At 37.5% G+C, this 7996-nt stretch overlaps 1 long non-coding RNA gene across 1 annotated transcript; it reads left to right on the forward strand.

Moving 5' to 3' along the window:
* Positions 1–774: 774 nt before the first annotated feature.
* LOC132649566 (uncharacterized) lies at positions 775–2417 on the forward strand. Its single transcript, XR_009588069.1, has 3 exons — positions 775–874; positions 1973–2104; positions 2219–2417. It is a non-coding gene; the product is annotated as an uncharacterized LOC132649566 (long non-coding RNA).
* The last annotated feature ends 5579 nt before the right edge of the window (positions 2418–7996 follow it).

Genomic DNA, 7996 nt, shown 5'->3' on the forward strand with positions numbered 1-7996 from the left:
TGCTTTCCTTGGTTTTTTTTAAGGAGGGATCATCTTAATTTTCAATATTTTGGTGGGGTTCTTTAAATTTAAATTGCTGAGTTTTTTAAATTTTGATATTCTGCGTGCTCTTTTATTATTGAGCCTGCATTATGTTCTTGAATGATACTGTTGGGGAGTGGCATTACATTTCAGGGTTAGGCTAGAACATCTGAAGATTCGCAATACAGCTTGATATAACTGAGCCAAATGTTTGCTAGTGGCAGGGCTTTTGATACTCCCAGCATGGCTGTCACTCCATATCAGATTCTCCAGCCAAAGTTGAAGGAGTGGGATGTTTTGAAGGGCCAAGAGCAGAGACAAGAAAAGTCTCTTCTGGATTTTGGAAAGAATGATTAACAACTTGGTGAGAAATTTCTCTCACTAAACTCGATTGGAATGGAGAAACTGGCACTTTGGTAGAGCTGTCTTGAAAAGACACATTTCATCTCCATTTCTCTGACTCTCCCCATGGCCAAAGAACAAAAGTGTTCCTTGGATAACAAATTGCCATGTAGGGAGGGATCATAATTAATACATAGTTCTGAAACATCTGCCTGTGTTAGAAGAATGCTACCATCTGAGAGAACACAACATACATATTAAAACACAGACACATACTTGCATTTGTTTCATTGATGTTTAAATTTTTGCATAAATAAACCTTTGAGTACTACATAATGTTTTTTGTTACAAATGTGGGCCCAAAAGTGTCTGGGATCAGGTTGTTGATGATTTAGCTCTTGTTTCTGTGTAGGAATGTGTAGTCCATGGTACTGGCTTGAACTAATGCGGTAACTTTGCGGTATTTATCAAGGATGTAAAAGCGAAATCAGGACAAAACAATAGGTTTCAGGTATGTGAACGTTTTACTTTCACTATGAAAATGAGAGGGGATGCGCTGACTATTTTTAGATGTTGATCTGTCTTAGTTGAGAATATTCATAGCAGCAGGCCATGAGTGTCTTATATAGCTTATTGTAGGGTCTGAATTGAGGAGTCAAAACAGGGAATGGTCTCCACACCAGGATTAAGCACAGAAAATTCAACGGCATCTCTAGAGAACTTCATTGGTCAGGGATATCCTAACTGTCCCTTTTCTCTTCACCGAGCCTTCAACCTGCTGTTTATTCTTCTGTATAAACACTTTTCACAACAAAACTCATACAACAGCTCTTTATATATATGAGATTTTTTCATCCTCAGGTTCTTGTTTTTTTGTTTTCTTTGCTATTATTACTTTAAAAAGATGGAAAGTTTCACAAGTTTACATTGTCCTTGTGCAAGAGCTATACAAATCATTTTTCATTCTAATTTTAGTATATGGGTTTTAAAAGCAAGTATTAGTACTGACATTTTTTTAAAGGAGAAATAATCACTTAATAGAAGTTATGAACCATGTTGGTTATACATAGCGGGTGGACAATGATTTCACCTTTGATAAACTAAGAGGTATATATACACAAAATCTTGGACTTTCACATAACAAAATACGAATATAAACACTTCTAAAAATTATAGTTAAATCCATGGCCTCTGTGTATTTTTTAAACAGAGTTATTTCTGAAACAGACTTTATCATGATTTTAATTCTTAGACCTAATCCATGCTCTTTTGATATTTTACAATGTAGAAATACATATTTTGGCTATGAAAGTAGTGTCTGTCTGTTAAGTTGCATTAAAACAAGTAAAGGGCCAAAAGCTTGATGATAATTTCTGATTGATAAGACAAGAGAAACATCAGAAAATGACAGAAGAATGGCCAAACGACGTAGAAAGGCTTATAGTGATACACTTGAACAAATGAACAAACAGAACTTATTAATTAGGTTCAGGAAAGATAGCTTTCAAAGAAAAAATATCTAGGTATACACAGTTTCCATTTAAGCTATGTGGACTATAGTTACAGATCCTGGGCTGAACTCATGAGCAGAATTCTTTCCTTTCTAAAGGTGTTAGAGACTGAGATGTCGCGGAGGCCATTGAACTGCTAGTATTTTTGGATACACACTTTCCGAATTCTGATCAAGTGGACAACATATACTCACGCTGACTTATCACCATGCTGTGCCATGTGGCTTCCTGTAAGTTTCCTTGGTTTCAGTCAACTAGGTTTTTTTTTTCTTATATGTAGTCATTCTACATTCTATATAGCAATTATTTACAAAAAGTTGTGTTTATAATGTTTTCTACTTTAGTTTCATGCATGCGGTGGACCCAGGCCCTCTGTACATACGTAGCAGAAGTGCAGCTTGGTCTTCAAGTGGGACTCCTAACAACCGGAGCAGGGACTGTCTCTGACTCTGATGCCTGCTTTTGGATCCTTTTATCCTAACTGGGCTGCCTTGTCTAGCCACAATAGCAGAAGATGTGCCTAGCCCTATTGCAACTTGATGTGCCAAAGCAGGTTAATATTCATGGGTGGCCTCCTCTTTTCAGAGGGGAAAGGGAGGATGGGAGAACGGGAAAGAGGGGGGTGAGAAGGAGTAACTGGAGGAGAGGAGGGAGGGGAAGCTACGATAGAGATATGATGTAAATCCATTAATTAATTTTTAAAAGTTTTAAAAAAAATTTTGGAAAAAAGTACGGTTATGGTAAGGGGTTAACGTGCAAAGAAAAAGCCTGTGAGGAACTGGGAATTTGAACCAAGGGTTCTAGTTGAATGAATTGTAGAAATTCTTATGTACTTACACCAGCATTTTGGTATGCTCCGCTGTAAAATGAAGGGGATTGTTTTGAAAACATCCAATTTTTAAAATTATTGTTATTATCATTTATCCTTAATCTAAAAAATACTGTAGTGGATGGGGATAGGTGCATCTCAGCACATATGTGGAAGTAAGAGAAGAACTTCATGGATTAATTTCTCTCATCCCCCCTTCACATGGATTCTGAGGATCGCAATTGGATAGCTAGACTTGTTCAGCAAGCCCTTTACTCACTGAGCCATCTAATTGACCTGAGACTTTGTCAATTTTCTGCACGTCTAAGTGCATATTAGAAACAATAATACATTTCTACAAATGGTATGAATAATGCCACAAAGTTACATGTGTTCAAATTAGGATTTAAGTGTATTGTACAAGTTTTCTGTGTATGAAGCTGTGAGCTGTTTTTATGTTGCTAACTGATGTGCTTGCTCCACATTGGAAGATGTCCCTGATAAGAAAACAAAACAGAAATCGTCTATTAACAGAAATGAAAGGACATGACTTTTAGTTATAAAGACATGATTCTTTGGTATGTTTGGGAAATTCTACAAGAAATACTTAAATGTTCTGTGAAGACAATTTTGAAGATGGAAAACACTTGAAAATGCAAGATTATGGTTATTATTTGACTCTCAACACTGCTTATCCCAAGAGCTATGCTGGACTCAAAACATTTATTGCCCTTCTGTTGTCCATTTCTTTTTGTGAAACTATTGCGTTAAGCTGGCCAACAGCTTTTTGTCCTTTAGAATAAACTTGTTTCGCTCACCGGTGGCTCAGCCAACGAGACCATGAAACAGACGAATGCTTTCAAGTGTGCTGCCTGCCACCACCTTCACCATTAATTCTTTCCACTTTTGAGAAAATAAAGTCTCACTGTTTATATATTATGGTGCCCCATTAAAAATGTAAGCAAAGTAGGGAACAGCAAAGAGAAAAAGCAAAACATAACTTCAGATGCTATCACCCTTAAAATGATCGTTATTAGCTCTGTGTAAAACGTTTCTTAATATTTATCTATACCTGTGAGTAGACAGACGATGATTCACTAAAGTGTATGAATGCAGCAATAACTGTATTAAATGGGATCCCTTAATAAATCATGTTGTAGGGTATGAACTCAAGGAAGCTAAGGGTATTGTGTTTTCTGGCACAAAGTACGTGTAAGCTTCTTGTTTTCCTTCCATTAAATCAATCCAAAGCACTGGCCATCTGGGCCAGCATTTTCCCTCCACTGCTCAGAAACATAACTCAGCTCCAGATCATGTCTGGTAAGTTAGTAACCGTAGCATTATTATACCCAGCAAAACTAAGTTCAAAAGGAAACATTTTTAATTGGTTTATAAATAAATATTTCTATAAATGAAGTCTTGCTTGAGTATTTTTGGATGATAGTAATTAAGGCAAAATATTTTTATTTGGGTGAATGTGTTCCATTAGTAGCAATTTTGTTGGTATTGCTCATGAAATTGAGATGTGAAGCAGCTAACCATCATCATGTTTTGCTTGCTGAGTAATTCTGTGATATACAAGAAATGTGGACTTAACTTCACTGACAGGCCTAGGTGGGAGACTTGCATGTCTGTATCATATTTGCTTCTGAAAACTCAAAACACAAGCCTGTTCTTAATCAAATGACAAACTTATAAGTTTTTGTTGTTGATGTTTTCTTTTATTTTTTTCTAATTTGCTTTAGGTCACAGTGACAAACATTACCCCAGGACATGTTGACAAGGTAATTTTTCTAGGAATATAAATTCAGTATTAAGATTCATCTGGCTAATTATCTCATCTTCCCTGATTTTGCAAAGTTTCCATTATTAAGTGTTCCTTTTTTTTGACTAGTGAAATCTTTAAAAATGTAACAAATTTTAACAAAATATTGGTAGAATAACTTTTCTAAAACTGCAAAAGTGGTTTGCAATCTGAGCTTAGTTCGTCAAACTCATGTTTGTTGTAAGATAATAAAAATCTTAAGTAGTATGTTTCCAGTATGACCTGAATCATTTGAACTCTTACAGGTAGATTTCACTGAGTTGCTACTGTCAACACACATTTTTCGTACACGCAATCTTTCCTATGCTGAAAGGATGCTGCCATAACAATAGCCAATTGATCATTAGAAAACATGTTTTACATGTAGTGCATTTCTGGAAAAACAGTAAGAGACGATTGCTTCATTGGCTGCATCATGAAACATTCCAATAAGATATTATGAGCCCAGTGGCATGAGGCAAAGGTAGAGAATTGAACTAGATTACCTGGCTCAACATTTTCTCTATTGACTCATTTTACAAATTGATGCCTATCAGATCCATGCCCTCTGGGAGCTTGGAGGTTGTACCCTTGTAAAGTAATTTCTAAAAGGCTTATGTTTCTAGTAGTGGCATCTCATGAATCTTCTAGTCACAAATTTGACCTGAGTGAGTATGATGCATTACAAAAGACAGGAAGCCTGTGTACTTCTAAATGATGAGAGCCAGACCTTCATATTCTGTAATAGCTTAGTGATTAGGCTCTTTTGTAAACAGCACCAGATAAGGATTACCCTGTTCTCTTTTGGAAGGAACTGAACTTAATTCTTTGTCCTATTCTCAGAATAACAAAATGTCACAGCTTCAAGTCTTGTATTTGTCTTTGAACTCATATGGTACCCAGCCTTGGTGATTCTTCACCTACCATAAGTAAGATTAGACTGACTAGGGAAGTTTTTTGGAAATAAGGCATCCTGGACTTGAACAGCTTTCCTCATGATCTTGAATCATTATATATCTATAATCATGCAATCTTTTAACATCTACTTTTTTTTCAAACTATGTTTCTTTTCTGTGCACCAACGGGAAGAAGATATGATAATTAGGATTTCAGGCTACAGCTGGGATACAAAGTGAATAAACTGTAATTAATAAAAATAAAAATAAATAAAACATAGTGTCACACACACACACACAAAGATTTCAGTAGTTGCTACTGGTGAACTAAGTTTTGCATGTTTGTTCTTAACCTAAGTCCTGACACAATCTTACAGATCCTCCAGTTTACCCTCAAATAAATTTCACTGCCATTCTAAGCATGTATGTTTGTTGTGAAGACATCCCTGGTTCTTTCTATAAAGATGAGCTTAGATTCACCCCGAGGTCCCTTATTTAAACTTCAACAGCAGCAAAACCCATTGCAACCTTTTGGCAGCCATCTTAATGATTCTCCTGTTGTACTGCATTCTCTCAAGAGTCTGCAGTGTTTGTATGCACCATGACCTGCGTATCACATAGCCTATGTCTGACAGTGGTTCTGAACCTGTAGGTCTTGATTCCTTTTGGGGGCACATATCAGATATCTTATATTTCAGATATTTACATTACATTTCATAAGAATAGCAAAATTACAGTTATGAAGTAGCAAAAAAAATAATTTTATGACTGGGAGTCATTCCAATTTTAGGAGCTGTATCAAAGGGTGACACATCAAGAAGGTTGAGAAAAATTGATATAGAACAACAAAACATGAAAGAAAAAATAAACCTGTTGAGGTAATTCGTGAATTCCATGGACCTAAACCACTCATCAGAGAGACTGGATTCAGTGTTCATGACTTTGGTTAATTTCTGAGGACTGACAGGCTTCTCAAAAAAGAATTATTGTTATGTGATTAATAGTCCACAAGATGAGCCTTTTTCTCATGGTTTGACTTTCTACATAATGAGTGGCATGGTTGGTGGAAGGTTTTATTGTATATCCCAAGAGCTCATGCTTGTGAACTTGGTCCCATGTGTGGCAGAGCTGGGAAAGCTCACTGAATTCAGTGGAGGAGCTCCCCTCAGAGAGAGTGAGGCACTTTTTATAGAAGTCTTGAGTGCTTGCAAGAGTAAGTTGGTAGGCCAGACCTAGTGCTACAGTCTAGCTTTCCATTTTCAAATACGACATCTTCTTTCCACATGCAACCTTCCCAACTAATGCCACCCACTGTAATATCATCACTTGTTTCTGAGACAGTGGCATCACCCACTTTGGGTTTTCAGACTCGAACAGCAGAAGTTAAATAAACCTCATTATAAAGTCACTGAGCTTCAAAGAATTTGCTATAGCCGTGAAAGAACACTGCTGCAGAAGACTGGAATCAAAAGATGGGGTCATTTCTATAACTATGCCTGGAAACATAAAGTTAACTTTTCAGCTGTGTGACAGACAGCTCTATTGAATAGAGTGGAGCAAGCTAGAAAAATTCTAGCTTTCTGAGGATTGAGAAATTGAGGAGACTGGATAATTGGTCCATGATGGAAATAAAAAGTAGAGATCACTTAGCTGTACTCCGTCTGGAACGGCACGAAGCTGAGATTAGGAATGATGGGTAATTGATGTGGCAGAGGCTATTTCAAAACAGCATAGCACTTGGTCAATAGCACAGGTGTTATTTGTCATGCTTGGTATGACTTATAGTGAGGCCTGGGAGGCAAAGAGAGAGAACAAAGATTTAGAAAACTTCAAAGCATGCTGGCCGAACACCCAGCCATTCGTGTCACAGATAGTGAGGCCATGTGCTAATTGAACAAGACGCAGGGAAAAGACCTTGAGGTCAGGACATATGTCTTGGAGCTCACCCGTCACTTGCTCAGAGAACTGGAAGGCAGAATAGGTTCATGACACTCTAGGATATTCTCTGTGCTCACTTCCTGTTGTCAGTTTTCCATGCTCAGCAAGTGAAGCAGGTCTGCTGCTGTTCAAAAAAGCTCAGGCATCGTGCATACTAGCAGCACACTTTGGGATGTACACATGGTATTCTGCATGTACACATATCTCAAGACTTAGTGTCCCAGTGGCTTCTTTAGTACTTTAAAAGAAGATCCAAGGGCATTAGGTAGAAAGTCATTTATGGAGCAAGTATCCAATGGAGCCATGTCTAATGAACCTACGGGAGTGTAGTTATAGTAGGGTCTCAAGGACCCCCACCCACTTTGGAGAGTTGCCAGCCTCAGCATGCAGTCTCAGTGTAGCCATATAGACTGTGACTCAGAAAGTAGAACCTTCTTAACTGGTTTGCTGTCTGGCCTAATTCATGACCTGATTGCTCAAGCACCCTTACTAGTTAACTTGTCTATAAAATTTGCCTTTAAAAAATAGGTCTTACTTCTGTGCAGGGGTTCGAAGTTATATCCATGCATGGTCTTTGTTTGGAGTATTAGTCTCAGAAGAGACCCCTGGGCCCAAATTTTTTGTTTCTGTTGCTCTCCTTGTGGAGGTTCTGTCCCATCCAGGTCTATCTATCTTC

Source organism: Meriones unguiculatus, chromosome 20, assembly GCF_030254825.1.
Source record: "Meriones unguiculatus strain TT.TT164.6M chromosome 20, Bangor_MerUng_6.1, whole genome shotgun sequence".
Taxonomy (NCBI): domain Eukaryota; kingdom Metazoa; phylum Chordata; class Mammalia; order Rodentia; family Muridae; genus Meriones; species Meriones unguiculatus.